The sequence below is a fragment of the Pseudorca crassidens genome, chromosome 3 (genome assembly GCF_039906515.1).
Source record: "Pseudorca crassidens isolate mPseCra1 chromosome 3, mPseCra1.hap1, whole genome shotgun sequence".
Taxonomy (NCBI): domain Eukaryota; kingdom Metazoa; phylum Chordata; class Mammalia; order Artiodactyla; family Delphinidae; genus Pseudorca; species Pseudorca crassidens.
The window spans coordinates 39,827,511-39,847,858 of NC_090298.1; the positions used below are offsets into that span (position 1 = coordinate 39,827,511).

Sequence of the window (20,348 nt, forward strand, 5' to 3'; positions counted from 1 at the left end):
ACAGCAGTGAAAAAGAATTCTCTCTAATTTAGTTGTTCGGTTTCCTACTGTCTTGTATTAAAAGCTACCTAATAGAATTTATAGTTGGAGAAACCTTTTAGGCAGCACTCTTTGTATTTTTTATTAAGTCCAAACTCAGAGAATCTACTTAATGTCAATTCTGTACAATGGTTATACTGCACAGCATATTTTATTTTAAATCTGCAGGACATGATGATAAATTGATAATTGACCCCAAGGCCATTATAAATAAAGAGGCCCTGTTTTTCATTAGTACAGTATTACCTAGTCATAAGGGAAAGAAGACCAATGCTAATTTTGCCCTGAGAAGTGAGCAATCAAGAACTCATGGTTTTAAAAACACACGTTTAAAGAAAGCAAATTTCTAGTTGTGAACAGTAGAAGAAAATGCAATTATAGGAACATATGATTAGAAACATGCCAAAAACAGTTTGTGTTGTGTGCTGATAAATAGAACATTCGTAACTGTGTTTACTTAAAAAAAATCTAGCTGAGAAATAAATTAAAAAATATCAGGTAATATAATTCCTTTTGGCATTCTTGTTTAGGGTATCCAGGTATAATTGTCTCATGTTGACATTCCCACCCTGGGAGGGAGCAGTTTCCTTAAAAGTTTATTCATGTGAAGGTCATTTTAAACACGCTCCTCAAACCCACATACAGTTACACCATATGTAGACCACCTGTCTCAGCTCTATTGGCCCTTGTTTCTTTAATAAATGAACAAAATGTGTTTGGGGACTCTTGCTACAAGCAAAGGTATCATGGAACATACAAGTTCTAGAAAACACAGTCAGTGATCTTGAAGATCCAAATGGAGAGAGAATGGAGACTTCCTGAAGGTAATATTTTATAAATATAATAGCAGATATTAACCAACCACTATGCCCATGCAAAAAAATAAAGAGATATTATGAATTTAAGAGCACTAAAAAAGACTATCAAGAAATATACTGAGTTTAAAAATAGTCTTGAAGAATGAGCAGAATTTTAATTGATAAGCTACAGGGGAAGTTTGAGCTTCCAGCATACCACCAAGAACATGAAAAGACAACCTATGGAATGGGAGAAGATATTAACAATTCACATATCTAATAATGAACTAGGATCTCTAAAGAAGATATACAAATGGCCAACAAGCACACGAAAAGATGCTCACCGTCTTAGTCATTTGGGAAATGCAAATCAAAGCCACAATGAGACATCACTTCTTACCCACTAGGATGGCTAAATAAAGAAAGATAAACAATCAAAAGTGTTAGCAAGGATACACAGAAATTGCCAGTGGACTACAACATAGGGTAGCCACTTTGGCAAACAGCTTGTCAGCTCCTCAAAAAGCTAAAACTAGAGTTCACATGTAACCCAGCATTCTACTCCTAAGTATACATCCAAGAGGATTGAAAATATATGTTTACACAAAAACTTGTACATAATGTTTATATTAGCATTATTCACAAAAGCAAAAAAGTGGAAACAACCCAAATGTCCATTAAGTGATGAACGTATAAACAAAATGTGGTATATCCATACAACAGAATATTATTCAGCCATACCCAGGAATGAAGCACTGATACATGCTACAACATGGATAAACTTTAAAAACACACTGAGTGGAATAAACCAGACACAAAGGCCATGTACTGTATGATTCCATTCATATGAAATGTCCAGACAGGCAAATCCATAGGAAAAGAAAGTAGATTTTTGGTTTCTAGGGAGGAGGGGGAGGAGGGTGTAGGGAGTGACTGGGAATGGGTACAGGGTTTCTTTTTGAGTTGATAAAAATATTCTGGAATTAGATAGCAGTATGATTGTGCAGCTTCATGAATATACTAAAAAACACTGAACTGTATATTTAAAAGGGTGAATTTTACAGCATATGGTTCATATCTCGATTATTTAAAAACAAGGATGCAAGAGGCTCTCTGGATAAAGTGAGTGCGCGGTATAAACAAAGAAGAGAAAAGGTGAGAAGGAACAAGAAATATCTGGAAGAGGATAAATGATCTTGTCAATAGTAGTTATAGGATGGAGACGAATATCCTTTGTAGTTATATATAGTAGTGGGAGGTGAAGTTGAAATGGTTGGATGAAGGAAAGATGAGGGACGGTTTCAAAGGGTAGGCTAAGGAGTTTGGCACTTATTTGTTGATATTAAGGAGTCAAATTAATTTGGCAGTAGTATTATTTTATCTAATTTGGAAGGAGAAAAAGCTGAAGGGGCAGATCAGCTACCCAAAATGCATATTGGTTTCCCTGAAAAATAAGAAAATATCATATCTGGTAGTTGAGGTGATGTGGAGAGAGAGTCATGGGGTGTGGGCTGAAGATCAGAAGCAACTGAGAGGTAGTTTCCTGGAATCAAGAATTTCCCTCTGACCAGAAGAGAATGTCTCCTGTTTTCTACCATGTACCAAGTAAAATGAAATCTGTATCTTTAAAAGTACGAGAAGAATTTCATATTTTACTTTAGATGTGTTATTAAACAGCAATTATGATCTCTTCTGAAATGTTGCTAATAATTTTAACAAAGCCTTTTTATTCTTTACGGAAAAACAGAGTGACTCATCAACAGGGAGAAAGTTAATCAGGGTTAGGAATTTAGTTAAACTGTAAAGGAACTAGAGGCTAGGATAAATCTGGGAGGAAGGGCTGGAAGAAATGTTTGCCTACAAGGCAAATGCACAGTTCTCTGCCTGGTGACAAATCAAATGGTAGCAACATTAGCAAAGAAAGGGAAGTTTAGAAAGGAGATACTGATATCATGGAGTCATTGATTCAATGAGCACCTGCTGATTTTCTTCTATATCGCACATGGTCTCCACTGTTCAGGTGCTCAGAACCTCTGGGAGATTCTCTTTTCTCGTAAACAATTACAATAAAATGTGACAGCATAAAGCTGGGCACAAGGAAAAGTTGGTGGAGGATGAACCAGAGAAATTGTGACAGAGAACTGTCTATTTGAGGTATGTATTAAAAATTAATAGAAGCTCCCCAGGCCAGAAAATCAGCAAAAGACTTCAAAGGTCAGAGAGCAGTGTTTGCACTCCTAGGGAAACCAAGACTAGGGAGCATTCTGAGTGTTGATGAGAAACGTGGTGAGGTTGGATCCTGAGGTACTGGAAAGGGAGAAAATGCTAGAAGATATTGGTGATGATATAGATTTCAGCTTTCATTCCATTGATAATGGGGAATCAGTGAAGTTTGTAAAGCAGAAAAAAACAGGATTATATTTACATTCTGGAATTATTAATATTGTGGTGGGATTTGAGGGTTGAAGTGGTGAGCAGGCTGGCTAGGATTTTGTTCTCTTCTCAATAAGAGACAATGAAGACCTCCTCTGGGGCTGGTAGAGGACACGGAGAAAAAGGAACAGATTCAGGAGCTATTTAGAAGGATGTTAACGGAAATAAGTGATGTGATAGAGGGAGAAGGTACGAGGGAGGGGAATCAAGGAAGACTGCAAGGTTTCTGGTTTGCGTGACATAAAACGGATGTGTCGTTTACTGAGATACGGAAGACTGGAAGGGAAGCAGGTCTCAAGAGGAGGAGAGGCAGACAATAAATTCATGTGGGTGTATGCTGAAATACACACTGGGAAAAAAATTCAAAGACGGGGCCTCTCTTCCTCTTTACCTTGATGGGAAAAAGGTGATTAGCCTATACGTTTCCTTGCATCCATGATGAGAATATGATTCATTTTCTTCTCACCAGGGTTATCAGCGCAATTTAACTGTTTTAGAGGCTTTCATTTTTTTATTTAGGTAAGGACTGTTTGGATTCCCAAACCAGCCTTGCACATTTTTGTACTATGATTTATGCTTTTTTTTTTTTTTTTTGCTGCTTTTGTTGGAACCAAGCCTGTTATTTACTGTTCTCTGTTGAAATAGCCCACGAGCAGGAGAAATGAGTTGAGCATTTGACATTCAGTATCTGGTTAATGATGTCTGCTCACTGGGTCTAACAATATTTACAGATAAGCAACTCCAAAGAACGGGACTCATATTACTGGCCCTATGTATTCAGGAAATAGAGCTTCTCTGATGGTCCAATAGCCATAATCCAAATTAAACATCTGGGTTTTCCAATGTGTATTTCCTAATATTATGTGTCATTTCTTTGTAAGCACATCAAGTAGTTCACTATCCATGTGGTGAGATTTCATCCAGAAGATTTTCTTCCTCTCCCTTTATAAGTCTTAATACATGACTACTTTTATTGAAAGTATGAAATTATTTTAAGTGATAGACTCTTACTATGTAATACAAGGATACAGTCTTGGCTCTGCAAAACATTGATTTAAATTTACTTTATGAGTTATTTGATTGAGAAGGTGGAGAGAGAAAGTCCTCAGGCACTGGCTAACTAAGGGGATAGGAGGTCAAGGAGAGATCATTGGAGTAAGAATCAAACTGTGACCTCCCAAATATAAGCTTTTTTCTATTTCACCATTTCCAGTATCCCTTAGCCTAGGTCCCCAGAATTTGTACATGTGTTTACGTATGAAGAGTTTAGGAAAAATAAAGAAGTGCAGAGTTACTGGGAAAAGGTCAAGACTGGGAGTCTGAAGATCCTGTTTCTGAAATTAAGCACTGGAACTGTTCCAGCCTGAATGCTTGCTCTTTGGTGATTCTCTAACTGGAAAGAATAGTGAACAGTTAACCCAAAGGAAACCACTGCGAGTGATAATGATGGGGATGGTGATAAATATCACTTGGGTGGATGTGTAAAATACAAATCTGTGGCATGTTTTAAGATATCTACATGTGCCTTTTGAGGAGTACAAGTACATAAAGAATAGGGTGGCTTCCTTGGTATTGAATTTTTAAAATCAATTATGTAATTGGATTTTTAAAATAATCTATATTACAGACCCTGATACCTTACCAATAATCTTTGAACAGAAAAAGAAAAAAAGAAAGAAGAAGAGAAATGAAGGGAAGTAGGGAAGAAAAGGAAGGAAGAAAAAAAGGAAGAAGGAAGAAAAACTAAAAAGTAAAATAAATTTTATAAAGGGGATTTTTGTATTCTTTTGAGATCAAAGAGCCTGTAAGCAACTCATTAAATAGGTGATAGTAAACAGTAATTAAATTAAAAATATTGATTTGTATTAAGTAGCTCGTTAGTGAGACTATCTACCATATTCATTTCTATCTTGTCTCGACTAAGCTGTTGTCACCGAAATAAGTGTGAAATAAGCAAATACATGCACATTTACTATAGCAAACAGGCCTCCCAGATCTAATTAGACAAAGCTCTGCCCATCTGCTCTGCATTATCATGGGGCCTGCTCAGATGGACGCTGTTTCATTACTAAGAGGCAGAGAGATGCAAATTGAATTGAACTGGACTTCCTCTCAGACAGAGACCAGGGCATGAAGTCAAACCCTTGCTGTGAACCAACAAAGGACCACTGGGAAAAAGTGGGTTGAGAGGGTATTTCTTTTTCTAAGGCCACATGTCTAGTACTTAGCAGAGGCCATAAGGGAGTGTTCATCCCATTGTTTGGTACAAGGCAACATGAGTCGCCACAATATAAACCTTGTTCACTATGCAAATTGTTGATTTTGGTACTTAGTCCCTTGTGACAGATGCCCTTTTATTAGCTGTATGTCACGGCATGTTGAATTGCATTTCACATGAGGGAAACAAAACAGCAGTTCTGACATGTGAGTTATTTCAAAAAGTTAGTAATTTGCATTTAGTACTCAGTTATATATGAAGATGAATTAAAATACTTCGATAAAACTGTTCTTCAATGTAGTGTCTCTGGTATGCAAAAATGGGCAAAGCCTCTTTTTAATGTGCTGTTCCTGCCCAGGCAGTTTTAATAGTTTCTCTATTAATAGGGATAATTAATTGCCAATGTTTGCAACAAGACTGTGAAAACCCTTTGGCTTGAAAAAGTTGTAGATTCAGAGCAGCTAAAAAGCTAATATATTGTATGAAAAGTTCCACATTTTGATCTTGGAAAGAGGCTTTGAAATGACATTTTTCTCCACATGATGAATTTGTGCCATTTTCTTCAGTAAAAGCTATTTTCCCTCACAAATGGATGCATTTTATCCTGGATTCCATTCATGCTTACTTTTAAAAATGTTTATCTCTTTGTAGAAATGCACTCTAATAAGGATCCAGTCTTCCAAGCGTCAAAAGGAGCAAAAGAATTAGGTTTTACGTTAAATTTAAAGGTTTTTCCTGTAAGTACTTTTCCTAATAAAAGGTTATACTATATCAAAAGAGAACTACATACAACTGGGAAAATCTTAAAAACTGGAGACCTATAGAGACAGATTCAATGTTTCTTCTTGTACATCCAGCAACAGGTAAACTTGAAGTAAGGGGAAAGAAGTTCTGGGCCCAGGCCTTCCCTGTCTGTGCTTTATTCTCCACCCAAAGGAGATTCCCAGATTCCCAGGTTGTTTCTGGATATAGACCTTCTCAGCCATTAAAAACCACCCCTAGGCTCCTAGAGAACATCAGATAAACAGCTCTACCCTTCAAGAATAATTAATGAGGTTTAAAGTGTTGTTTCTCTCATTCACACTTCTAAAAAACTAAAATTTTATTTTCTATAGACTGCAGTCATTACTTCCAAATGGGAAGAAAATACCTTTTAGTGTTGGGACAGCAGACACTTGTGTCTCATGACACAGTCCAACACTTATGGTAGACATCAGTGATTGATCATAAAAGCCTTGTTAACCTAGTGCTTGATGTGTTCATTGCTATCCTACCTTTTGATAAGATGAAGACTCTTTGCTATCCTTGCTCCTGAAGACCAACCTGAACCTCAAATGGAAGTGGTTGTTTGAGCCCTGGATGGAGTAAATCCTCTGGGTTGGCCTGAAAAATCCAGAAAAGGAACTTCAGTGAATGTGGTGGTGCCTTTCCTGTTTAGTTGGGTTGAATAAAGCACACACCAAATACTGTTCAGATCCAACAATTCGTTTTGCTTACACAGCTTCCTTGGAGCTACCTTCACCTTTTGTAAATCTCTGTATTGTGTCATCTGTGACCTGAACACCTGGGGTCAATCCTGGCTTTTGGATGTCCCATTTGGCTTGTTCCTTGCCATTCATACAATGACAGTCAGTCTGGACCCCATGCCTTTAACTCTCCCCTCAATTACTACTCTCACTAGTCCCCTTTCTTTGTTGTCACAGGTGCACACCACTCTACTTGCTTGTTCTAACATCCTGGGTGTTTTTTTTTTTTTTTTTGGTCGTAGGTCGTTGTCGTTTGCCTTTTTTTTCTTTGTTGTTGAATATATAAACCTGTATCCATGTATCTAGTTACCTTGCTTATACCTTGCTCTGCCTACTCATCTGCCCAGACTTGTCTGCATATGGATTGCTGGGTTTCTTTGCTAACTCTGTGCCCAGATCATCATCACCTTCTGAGTCTTTTTGCTGACTCTGCCTACTGTTGATCATTCTAATAGCCTATTACACACTTAACTTTTGGCATGACAAAAAAGCTGTTCCTTCATGAAATGAAGTTTTATTTGTTGTCATTTAGGTACCAAATGATGCTGCAAATGAGCATTTCAGTGGAAATAGCACCTTCCCACTGTTCCTGACATTGTAGTATATAAGTAACAGCGTATGTTCCTGAGATCAGCCCTTGCCACAAGGAAGAAAAGACTGCAGTGATGAATTTTTAGATGATATACCAAACAATTTAACCTGATCCAGAGACATTGCCTAGCTGATTCTATATCTTGACACCAAACAAATTATGCAGATAAAATCATTAACAACAAATGGTTGATTAAGAAAGCAGTTCTGATTCATGGAACTTTTAAATTACCTAAATTTAAATTTTGTTTCTAATGTGTATTCAGTGAACTTATAGATAATACCTTCAATTCATTCTAATTATAAAATAAGATGTGATCGGACTTATGATGATACTGTGAACAGACATATTTCTTCAGACCTGGGGATATTTGAACAAGAATTGGGATAGGAGAAGAGATAGGAAACGTTACATGAGGTGGATGACTGAGAGGGAGACATACATCCAGAGTCAGGCATAATTCATTCCATCTTTTGTGAAAGAATTTGTCTAAAAGACAAAGATCTAAAACTCAGGTATCTCAGGGGGCCAGGCCTGTGACATAAATGTGTACTATCAGCTGAAATGTGTAAAATCAGCTGGGTATTAGAAAGTGTGGGAACTGTTGAAATCTTTAGAGTACATGGCCTGCTATTCAGCTCCACTTATTTGTGGCCATCTTTTAATATTTCAAAAGAAGCCAGGAATCCAGATTATTATGTGAAATTTGTCAATTTATGAATTCCAATTCAAATATCAAAAAAACCCCACGTACCCCCCAAATGTCTGCAGCTCTCATCATAGCCTGTGGGCTGCCAGTTTACAATCTTAGGTATATGTTTATTAAACTTATTTTGTGTCTAACCAAACCATAATTCTTGCAGAGAAAAATCTTCCTCCTTAAGGGGTTGGTATGTGGTAGTTTAGGTCTCATTGAGACTAGTAATTAATGACCTCTCAATACATATTTGCTGAATGAATGCTGATAATTGCCTATTAAAGTAAAATCACACATACTCTGTCTACTCTTATAGTACATCAAGCTAATGTGGCAGATTATTATAGAGGGATTATAGACATACCCATTCTACAAACCATACTGAAATTAGCTTAAGTCTGATTCTGAAATATAAACAGAAATTAAATTTGCTACTGCAGTATGTTGATGGTTGGAAGCTCTCAGCTTCATGACATTGATAATTTTTATTTTTATCAAAAAATTTTAATGATGATTAAATACTCTAAGATCAGCGATTTTTAGTTGGTCTACATTATTCTTTTTATAAAAGTAAACCAGGTCCATCAACAGATGAATGGATAAAGAAGGTGTGGTATAGATACACAATGGAATAGTACTCGACCATGAAAAAGGAGGAAATTTTGCCATTTGCAGAAACACGGATGAATTGCATGGATTCACTTATATGTGGAATCTAAAAAATACAACAAACTAGTGGATAAAACGAAAAAGAAGCAGATATAGATATATATATATATACAGATATAGAGAACAAACTAGTGGTTACCAGCAGGGAGAGGGAAGCAGGGAGGGGCAAGATAGCAGTAGGGGGAAGAAAAGGGTTACTATGTGATTGTATAAAATCACGTGTGTGAAACTTTTGAAAATTGTAAAGCACTATAGAACTGAAAGAATCCCTTATTCAATTAAAAAATGCAAAACAATAAAACCAGTTTGTGCATTTATTTTGCACCAGGAGTTAGTTCTTTCATTTGGCAGAGTGGAATAATGCAGAGGCACTTGTGGTATAGCCTACTTGGATCAAGATGTCTTGGAGCAATCATACAATATCTGCTTTAGGGCCTGTAATATTCTTCAAGGTCTGTGTTCAGTAGTATCCTTGAGTTGATTTTAAATTATTTTGAATGAAGCGTTCAAATTTGCATTTATTAGCAATAAACTATTTAAATACTTAGGTGTAACGAGTGTAATCCATTATAACATGGTGTTTTGGTTGCTGTTTGTTTCATATATCGAAGGGAAAGAGTTTGTGCAATAATTATCAGTGTTAAATTTGCTGTGGAAGTATAAATCAGAGGGAATGGCTTAAATGTCAGGTTTTTTGATTTGTATTTGTAATGGGCTATTTTAACGTCTGGATTTGATTGGTTCTTCTTTCAGATGCCTGCACACAAAATGGCCTGAGACCATTCTCCAATGACTGATTAGGCACCACAAACACCCATGTATCATCATGTGAAAACAGATACTAGTACAGGCAAAACCTGCCGGTAATGTCAAACAGATCTTTAAGCACTGGGTATAAGTGCCTGTCCCTGAAGTGGATAGAGGCTGAATCTGGACTTCGGGAGTTCGTTGACTTTTCAGGTAGTTCCCTGCGAGAGAAAGAACACTTGAGAAATAGCTTAGTCTTCCCAACTTAGCTGGGATAGTTTGATGATGTACAGATTATGACAACTAAGTTTGGAGGGTGCTACTGCCACTGTACTCTTGGTTGCTGTTTACCCCTCTGTTATAAAGCCATATTTTATGATGGAGGCAGTAGATAGCCTTAACTATCACTAAATACTGCCTCTCTATAGGCTATTCTGTCAGCCAGCCATATTGTTTTATATTTGTGCATGAGATTTTGATCAGTGTGTACAAGTTGTGGTAGAACAACTTTAGCATTAACTGAAAGTAAGTAAGAAATGTCAGTGCAAGAAGGGTGGACTGAAACCATGGTCAAAGTTTGGGTGAATATGAGGAATGTATTGGCTATATGTGGTTTTAGTGCTATAGTTGAAATTAGGGACAGTGAATGAGAATGGCAAAAAGTGAGACTAAGAAAATGGGCAGAAAGTGAGAGGAGTTATCAAACTGCCCAATCTTAAAGTCTAAAAGCAGCAGGAGGCCTTCTGATAGTCAAAACGTTTATACATCTGTGAGTGTTGTCGAAAAAACAAAGCGGGGGAGTTTTTAGGTGGATACTTATTAGGGAACAATTTTTACATTGCGTAAAATAATGTCAGATATTTAACAGTAAGTTTTCCTGCCATACTGACTATGACAGCAAGACATATTCGCCAGAAAAAAAAAAATAGGATGGAAAAAAAATAAGAGTGAGTTGTTTTCATGGAAATACCCACTCTCAGATTAAGGAGTACATTTAAGAAAGTAACCTCTATTTCTGCCCTTCAAAGTCTGTTTATGTTAATTTAAGGCCACGAGTATTTCCTCAAACATGCTTAACTAAAATATAGATATGTATATATTTTGGTTACCATTTCTATAAAAATGGTTTTTTTAAAGATAATACATAGTGCTAACTTCTTTTCACTGAAATAATTCAATACCCTAGTTACAACAAGCTTACAAGAAATGCAAAACTTCTAAAACCAAATTATAACTGTATATCATAAGTAAAAACAACAGATTATTTAACAGTTATAAAATTTATTTTCTGAAAATGGCCTTGTGTTCATAATTAAGAAAAATGATTTTTTTTCATCTTTTTCTCCAAGAGCCTTTGAGCATGTTTGTGAAGTGAGAATTATGATGCCTACTTGACCGGCTGGTCATGAACAGGAAATGTGACAATACGTGTAAAATACGACCAACGTGTCTAAAAAACAATCTACTTGATCAATAGATAGATGATTATTTCTCTACCCTACCTCCACTACGGCACCTTCCCTCCACCTTACTATTCCAATCTGCCTCTTATTTGGACCATTTGTGGCCAGTATTCACAGCACATATTACTTGGTGAGCTTCAAAGATCTTTAGTTATTTTCTATCTTTAATTGCCTCAAGTGTTTCTTTTTGAGCAAGGTTGTAACGTTGTATTTATTTTATATCAGGAACTATTCTTAGGCAAGTCCTATATCCCAAATTTCCCTGGGCCTTTCTGAACCACAGCAGATCACACATAGTTCTCCAAATATCACATAACCCTGGCAAATTTTGTGCTTCTGATCATTCTCTAGAATCCCATTAATAGCTTTATTGTCTTGGTATCCAAAGTATTTGAAGATACCTTATTTTTGATAGTACATTGAATTCACTAGTATTCTCTGACTTAAAAAATGACATTTTTTAGAATAAGGATCATGCATCCTTTAAAGTTGTTATTTCTGGTGCTTAACATAGAGTCTGGCCTATGTCGGGTATGCAATAAGCAATTGTTGAGTAATTAGACCATTACATATTAACCAAATATAGAAATCAGGAGTGAAGCTGTGCTCCAGCAAGGCAGGATGCAACCTTTGATTGATGTCCTGATGAATGGAGGATGGAATGTAGGTACTCAACACACACCAAGGCTATAACCCAGGATGCGGTACAATTTGCAAGGAACTAAACTCAATTCCTCCCTTCCCCCAATCAGGAAACATATCAGAATGAGATTGAGTGAGAGCATGATATTTAGGGACAACCATGGATTTATTAAAAAATAAAACCAAGAAAATCATTTACAAATTTTTCTACAATTTGTTCAGAAGCATGCTTCTAAAAGGAAATGATTATGAAGGAAATGTTCTCTGTAAAGGTTAAATACATTACTATTTTTATAGAAAACATTATTTTTTGTTTAAATACAAGTCAGAAAGAGAGAACATTTCATAGAAATTTTTAAGCCTTTGACTTTACCAGTAGTTCTATATTCCATTTTGGGAAATCTGCAATGGTTATTGAAGTATCTGAAAAGTCCTGCAGTAGAAGTATAGCTTGGTATATAGCTAACAAGCATTTGTATTAGTTATGTCCTAATTATAATCATCTCTTATCGAACTTAATCCTAAAGTTTAACTTATCTATATTTTCAGTTAAATCTCTGATTTTCTAAAACTGATCTGGGATACCATGTTCTAGAAGATTCTCAAACCTACCGAAAAAAATAAGACTGTTGCTTAATTACAGAAGGGTCCAGCTTTTGCCTACATGTGAGGTAGAATGGAGAACCAATTACCTCTTCCAAATTAGGAAAACATTTTGAGAATTTGAGGTAATTTTAGTGCCTAAGTGTATACTCCCACAATATATGTTGTCTATGTGGGCATTGTATTTTTTTCTTGTCCTAGAAGGGGAGAGTTAAACAGAATATATGATTTACCATATAACGTATCATCTATTCCACACTACTAAATTCAATTCTTTTTAACGGTATTAGGATAAGCTATGCAAAGCTAGCAAACAAATCCCAAATTTCAGCAGCCTATGACAATAAAGGTCTATTCCTTGATCACCCTACATATCTGTTGTGGTGAACTAGGGACATCCTTCTGCTTTGATTTCACTAAGTGACTGAGGCTGACAGAGAAGCCACAATCTGGAAATTCTTACTTTTGGAGATTTTATGTTTCTGCTCAGAAGTGACATATGTCACTTCCACACTCGTTTTTGTGTTAAAGTGAGTCACACCCACATAAACATCAAGGAAACAGGGGAACACAATTCCCTCTTTGACACAGAAGTTGAGAAGAGCTACATATGACTGCATAGTAGTAATGTCACCATATTAGTATTTATGAGACTAAGAAACAAATTCAAAAGAATTACTTAAAATAAAATAATGGATTTATTTAAAAATAAATAAATAAAACCGAAAAAGGGGAAAAGAAGACTGAAGATTGCAGCTAGCCTGTCTTGTGGCTGCTAGGAAGAATGTCATTCAAACCCCAGAATGACAGCAGTAATAATGACAGCAGTATTACACATCACCAGAACATTTTACAACAAAAATGTAATATTATAGCATAACAAAATATTCCTGTAAACTTTCTCTCCAAGATAAGGTGTTCTGATTGCTTTTGTCTTTCCTCATAAAATCTATTTTTTAAATGTCCCAGTGAGAAACACTTTCGCTATTTTATACAAGCCTTTTCAAAACCTTAAACTCTAAATTCCTTAACAGGTGGAATGGAGATGGTAGAGAGTCAGATATAGTCCACAGAATCATTTAAACTTTTTGCCTTAAAAATATTGCAAAGGTAATGACATTTTACAGGCTCTCATTTACTCTATGGAAAGTGTCATAAATAGATCTCTGGCAAAGAGCAGTTTCTACTACATAGTACATGAGTTATTTTAAGAAGGACGATAGAGATGTTACATGAATACAGCTATCCTTATATTAGTAATGACAAGAAAAAAATAATATAAAGGCCAAAGAATTACTAATGTAGTTTGATGAAGCAAAGTAGAGTCACTAAAATTTAGTCCTCTAAGAGTGTAGAATGCATTCTAATATATAAGCGGAAGTTTGCTCTTTTGTTGGAGTTTTGAACTATTAGAAACAATACCTTGGTGTTAATTTAGGCAAGCAGCACATCCCAAGCCTGAACTGGGACCCTGGTTTGACACGTATTCTGAGGGAAGATTGCCACCTACTGGATTGTCAACACTACTCCCTCAGGTCTTATAGTATATGTAAATATGTTTCCTTTAAAATTACAGACTTTAAAACTAAAATCCCAGTTTGTCTACAAAACTTTCCCACATTTATTTCAAGAGAAGCTCCTAGATATGAAACTATTTTAGTCATCCTCCAGAGAGAGCTGAATGTGAGCTGCTTCGACCCTCGGCTGCCACTGCTCCTGGTTCTGGGGTCACTCTTACAAGCTGTTTGGGGTGCAATAGAGGAGACTGAGGTTTTCTCAATGTCAACTGGGCATCAGCTGGATTTCCCTTTTTGTTTTTCTTTTCTTTTCTTTTTTTTTTTTGCTGTACACGGGCCTCTCACTGTTGTGGCGTCTCCCGTTGCGGAGCACAGGCTCTGGACGCCCAAGCTCAGCGGCCATGGCTCACGGGCCCAGCCACTCCGCGGCATGTGCATGTGGGATCTTCCCGGACCGGGGCACGAACTCGTGTCCCCTGCATCAGCAGGCGGACTCTCAACAACTGCGCCACCAGGGAAGCCCTGGATTTCCCACCTTAATCAAATACAACTTTCACATTGGATTTGCAGTAGATAATGATTCTAAAAAGAAAAAAAAAAAAACGCTATATTTTTAAACACGTATCTGACTTCTTGAAGCAGTTCTAATCTTTATAAAGTTTTCATCTTTAAATTTTTGTGGACCACATATTACAGGTGCATGGATAAGAAGAATAACAATGCAATTTAAGATGTATTTATTTGAGCAGCAAAACTGTTGGTGATTTCTCTGGACAAATGGCATACAACTGAAATTATACCCTCCCTTCAGTTGTTATGGTATGGCCTTTTGTAACATAAGCAAGAGATTTCAGCACTATCTTTTGACTATTGGTGAAAGAAGGGTGATTTTGAGACTACTTACAAAGCCGCTGTCAGTTTTAAAGGTAAAAGTGTTTTAACTATTAATGAGTTAATATAACTTGATGGTATTTTAGCTGATCAGTATAAGAAAAGACAAAGAGAAGATTTAAGCATACCAAGCCCTGGCAGAATGAGGAAGGCTGCCAACGAGAGGAGTAGATCTAGAATAAGAGTTCAATGAAGGAGGAGAAAAAATGGAAGTAAAGGATTTAGGATAATGATTAGGAATGAGAATAAAAAGGTGAGACGCTAGAAATAATAGTGGAGAGGTGTCTATGCAGAGAAATGTCTATGCAGGAGACAATGTGGTGTAGAAATAACAAAAGAGCAAAATCAAAACTTTGGACTTACACAGACTTGGGTTCATTAACACGGTGACTTGGGGAAGGGTCTTTAACTTTGCTGAGGACGAGTTTCAAGTCCTACAAACTGGGAATAGCAGTTTCCCCATTATTTTTAAAATTAAATTAGATAATGCACATAAAATGCTTAAGCTCCTAAAACACTCAATAAGTACCTTCTCATTTCACCATTCCTTTGAAGAGTTTAAAAAAGAAGTAGAAAATTAATGAAGACCTTTGGCTATGGTAGACACACAGACACACAAAGGAGGAGAGGCAATAAAAAATAATTTAGGAAAGGGGAGCTGAAAAAAAAACAAGAATGAAATGGCAAAAGCAGCAGGAAACACAGACCTTGATCAGAAAATTGTTGCTGTAATAAGAAGAGGACTGACTCAATGTCATACTCACCTTCTCAAAATAAAGTAACATATGCACAGAAACAACGTTTGTGTTGGCCAAACCACAGCAAATAACCAATTTAGCTATTCCTATGACTTCTTCTCTGTATGAATGTCAATTCTAATTTTAATCTGTAAATTTTCCCTTCACCCTTCTTTGAGCTACATTTCCACTTTTCGACAACTTTCTGGACATTTCTGTTTGAAACCTTACCCACGTCTCCAAATCAATATTTCCATAATGGAAGCTTATTATCTTCGTTATCAAACTTGATCTTCTCCCAATGACTTTTTTTTTTCCTGATTAATAACATCACTAGTCTCCCAGGACAGAGGTTACTTAGCTCAGTACTTCAATTTTTTTCTCTGTCTTTGTTACCATCCCCTCCAGTGTCATGTGGTATTTGTGGTAGTGATGGTGGCGATAACAATGAAAATCAGAATGTATATAATTTCTTAGAATTTATATGGTGCTTTCCTATACATATCATTACTTAATCTTTACCTAAAGATTCTTCTGCTAATCTATCTCCTTATTTCAACTATTACCACTATTATCTTAGCAAATATCTTTCCCATTTCTTGCCTGGATTATAGTGTTCAAAAGAAAATGATTATTTTTTTCCTGAAAATATAGTGTATACTCGTTAATAGAACATTTAAGACATTCCATGATATTGCAAATTTGGTTTTTAGCTTAATTTTCTTTTATATATTCTAGGACACTCCCTTCCTGACTGCTTATCTTCCAAGATGACTCTGTACATGTCTATTCTCTGCCCATCAATAGCCCGTGTATATTTCAAGACCCTGATCTAATGAGAGTTTCTCTATGATCCTTCACCCAATGAAAGACTGGCTGACCCAAAGGTGCCAGGTCCCAGTCTCTCAGGGTACCGGAACATCACTAGAATAAACTGGAGCTATTTCTGACCAAAAAAGGATGCACTTATACATATATCTTCAATTGAACATAGTGATTCAAACTTAGTATCTTTGAGAAGGTCATTCAGTTACGACTTTGAGACCAAATACTCATAGTTTAGCTCTGCTTATCTGACATTAGTGGTCTATCATCAAAAATTTCAACCTTTCTCAAGGAGTTGTCTAATTCAGGATAAGAATTTTAAAAGTAAGAAATAAAGAGATAACAGGAGCCATAGAGAATTGGTAAACTGTTTTCTTGTTTATCCTCCCTCTAGAATAGTGACTCTTCACTGGTCAGTGGAAGATATTGGTAAGTGAATTTATTTCTCTATATAATATTTATTACCAGAAAAAAATTTTGCCCACATCCACTACATAAATACTGAATAAATAATAAAATATCTTTTGGAAGACCCCAAATTTATTAGCTTTCTCAGGCTTTCAAATGCTTACATTTCTCCATATTTATGTTCCTTATCATCTCTATTGTCTTGTTTCATAGAATTGAGTACAGGTTTGTCTTCTTCTCAAAGTCCCAGGAAGACAGACTTTTATCTTAGACAACATTGTGCAAGAACAGAAATATGAACAGTTTTGAGGATTGGAAGTTAAGAGCCGTACCCTCCATGTTAGCTCCTGGGCACAGGGCCTAGTAAAGATTGGCACGTTGTCTTATGCTTTACATAGGTGATGTAGCGGAAATGAGTTATGAAGCCTTAAAAAAACAACTATCTTGAATTTCAGGTTAATACATTATAACTAATGGCATGAAATGACCAGGATTTCATGCACACACACACATACATACACCCACTAAATATCAGATTTAAAGGTAAAAATAATCTGTTTACCCAGTAAGGACTACTGTGTTCATATTCATAAATAAATACAAGCATTAAAAAGCAAATGCACTTACAAAGCAGCTGTGCAAGTTTTTTTAGTTTTTTTCCCCTGAATTTTAGATTTATAAAAACCATGTCTCAGCTGCTACCTTTCAACAATTTTACTCTGAGGCAATAAATAATTCAATGTGCTAATTTGACAGATGACTCTCCAGGAGCCTCCTACCATTACTAGCATCATTAGGCCATAATATGCGTGACGAGGATGGGCCATTCAGCAAATGTCCTTCACTTGTTTACCCCTAAAGAGCTGTACTCTGCACAATTAACTAATGAAGCATTATGAACCTTTTTTTTTTTTCTTCCCTCCTATTTCAATACATCAATGCAGTGAGTCTGAGGGAAAATATATTCTGTTTCCTTTCACTAAATAAGTATTTATGGGATGGTTAAGACTTCACTGTAGCTCCCAAATGAATAAAGGGAAAATAATAAGATGGTCAAAATGGATTATCATCATCATTATTATTATTATTACTTCCTTTCTCTTCCATGGTTTGTAAGGAAAACGTAAAAGCAATTCGGTGTTGAATTGCCAAAAAAAAGTCAGCGTGCAAATCATCAGCTTTAATATTTGCTGGTTATCAAGAACTTGTACACTGTCTCCATCGAGCTCGGAAATTTTATCCTTATCTAAAAACTTGATCACATGTGAATGTTCTCAGACTCTTGAGTTTAAAATTTAATTTCAGTTTAAAAAAAATACTTAAAGAGTACTGTGAATATTCTAATTGGGTTTTTGTGTGTGTATGAATATACCCTTACTGTCCAGATCAACAAAGCATGTATCTATAGATGTTCAGATGAAGTTACTAAGTCCACATCTAAATAGTTCCATCCCACAGAATTGAATTAAACAAAGAAACATCAGCTGACTTGCCTGTTGTTATTGTTTCACTAAACATTTGACTGCCAAAACATTTTGTTGTTGGGAAAAGAAAAGATGACCTATGGTGCGAATGATGTTAGGGATCTCTTTCTTACATTTGTAGAGTATGTGTTATAGGTTCTTAGTTAAGAAATTATTGCATCCTTTACCAACCCTGGCATTATTTTGTGGTTTAGAGTGTAGAAAGCAAACATTGCCCCAAGCATGTCATTTGGAAGAGAAGTGGGAGAGTACTAGAACTAAAGCAGTTACATTTTTCTCTTTCCAACCTTCATCCAGACCCACGTTGATGTTGACATTATTTCCCAAGAGTAATAGTCACAGCTATTCTTCCTAGATGTAAAACTATTTTTCCCCAGTTGACAACACATGTCCAAAGACAATTATAATGCTCCTCTTTGCACAAATAAAATAATAATCAACATTATGATATGAATAATAATAAAATGGCTATGATTTATTAAGAGCCAATTCAGTCTAAGGCCTTAATGCTTATTGCATGTATGAAGCAAATATGAAACACTGATGTGAAGAGCATGTTGGTTCCTCTATGAACCTCAAGGTTACAGAAAATATTCACATTAAAAGAGAAAGAGAACGACTAAATTTCAAGAGTTCTGAAGATAAATTCTGGTAGATTATCAATATGACATCACATTTATAGGGTTTCAAAACTATCTGATACTATAAGTCATATTCCTCCACATACTACCCCACTTGAACAATTTATTTAATTTTACTTTCAGTAGAATAAATTTTAAAGATGCTAATGCAATAATGAGTAAATTTAGTGGAAAAATAATTCACTTTTCTCAATGTAAATGTTCCCAGTGGCCTTACTATAGCCGTTTGGTAATTATAGATTCAGTGAAAGTCTGACATATTTTTGATATTTTGTATATAATAAGTTGGATACTGTTTAACTTTAAAATATTCTCTTTTCTATCCACATATAAATGGAGCATGTAAAACTTATTTTTCAAAATGTGGTTAGAATAGAAAAGACTACTTGAATGCCAAAGAAAACTGTAATTTTCTTGCCTTTGTATCAGGGAGAAGATTATGTATCATTTTTAGGAAACATATCCCATCCATGAAAATCTGAGGAACATTAGTAAAATGTAGGAACATTTCCAGTCAATAACAATGGAAGAATTACACAACACTGAATATATTTGGTGCAAAATTTCTTTAGAAAACCAAAAAAAAAAAATTACATTTCTATACAAATGCCCTTCCTTTCCATATAAATCCTTCCATACAAGGTTTGTTAAATGTGATGGAAAATTGTTTCATTACTTAAAATATGTACTGAATATTGTCTGTTACATGCAGAATCTATAATTTAACCCAGATATTCTATTAAATGGAAAAGAGTCCAAAATGTGGAACACCTTATAGAATAATTAAATGCTTCATAAACATGGAAGAGGCAAACTTCATTTTAAATGGTTGATCATTTATCCACAAGAGCTATCTAGAGAAAATAGTACAGGTAATAATATTACAGCTTATAATTAATAAAATTACCTCTACAATTTTAGGTTGTTGGCATTTGAAATGTTCCAAATATCACTAATGAGTACTGAAAGTTACTAGCAAATATTACATACTAACATTTATTTTAAAATATTGTTTCCATACTAAAAAAAGTTGAAAATTAATAGTCAGTCACTGAGATTAAAAAATTACTCAAACAAGTACATATCATTTCCATATGAATTTATCTATAATCAACAGAATTTAACCAAAATTACCTCAATTTTTTTTTAAGATATCTAATGAAATAAGTATTCTTGCTTTTTGTAACCAAAAAAAAGCTACATATGGTGTTTTTCTAGATCTTTGTTCACTCTGATGTAGTAATTTCTTCTTTTTAGTGTGACTTTGCTAAAAATTCAATAATGTACCATTAAAAAAATAATAGCTATGCTAAATACATCCCCGAGGCACACTCCCATAGATATGTCACTTAACTGCAGGCTCACAGTTCATCGAAGACATTTCTGTTTATTTTGATATCTTTTGTTAAAGAAATCCAC

General features: G+C 35.4%; 1 long non-coding RNA gene across 1 annotated transcript in view; it reads left to right on the forward strand.

Annotated features, from left to right (window-relative positions):
- Positions 1-20,348, forward strand: part of LOC137221275 (uncharacterized) — a 51,351-nt gene that overhangs the window by 17,317 nt on the left and 13,686 nt on the right. The window contains exon 3 of the long non-coding RNA XR_010941957.1: positions 16,791-16,825. This is a non-coding gene — a long non-coding RNA (uncharacterized lncRNA). The remainder of the gene's footprint in view (positions 1-16,790; positions 16,826-20,348) is intronic.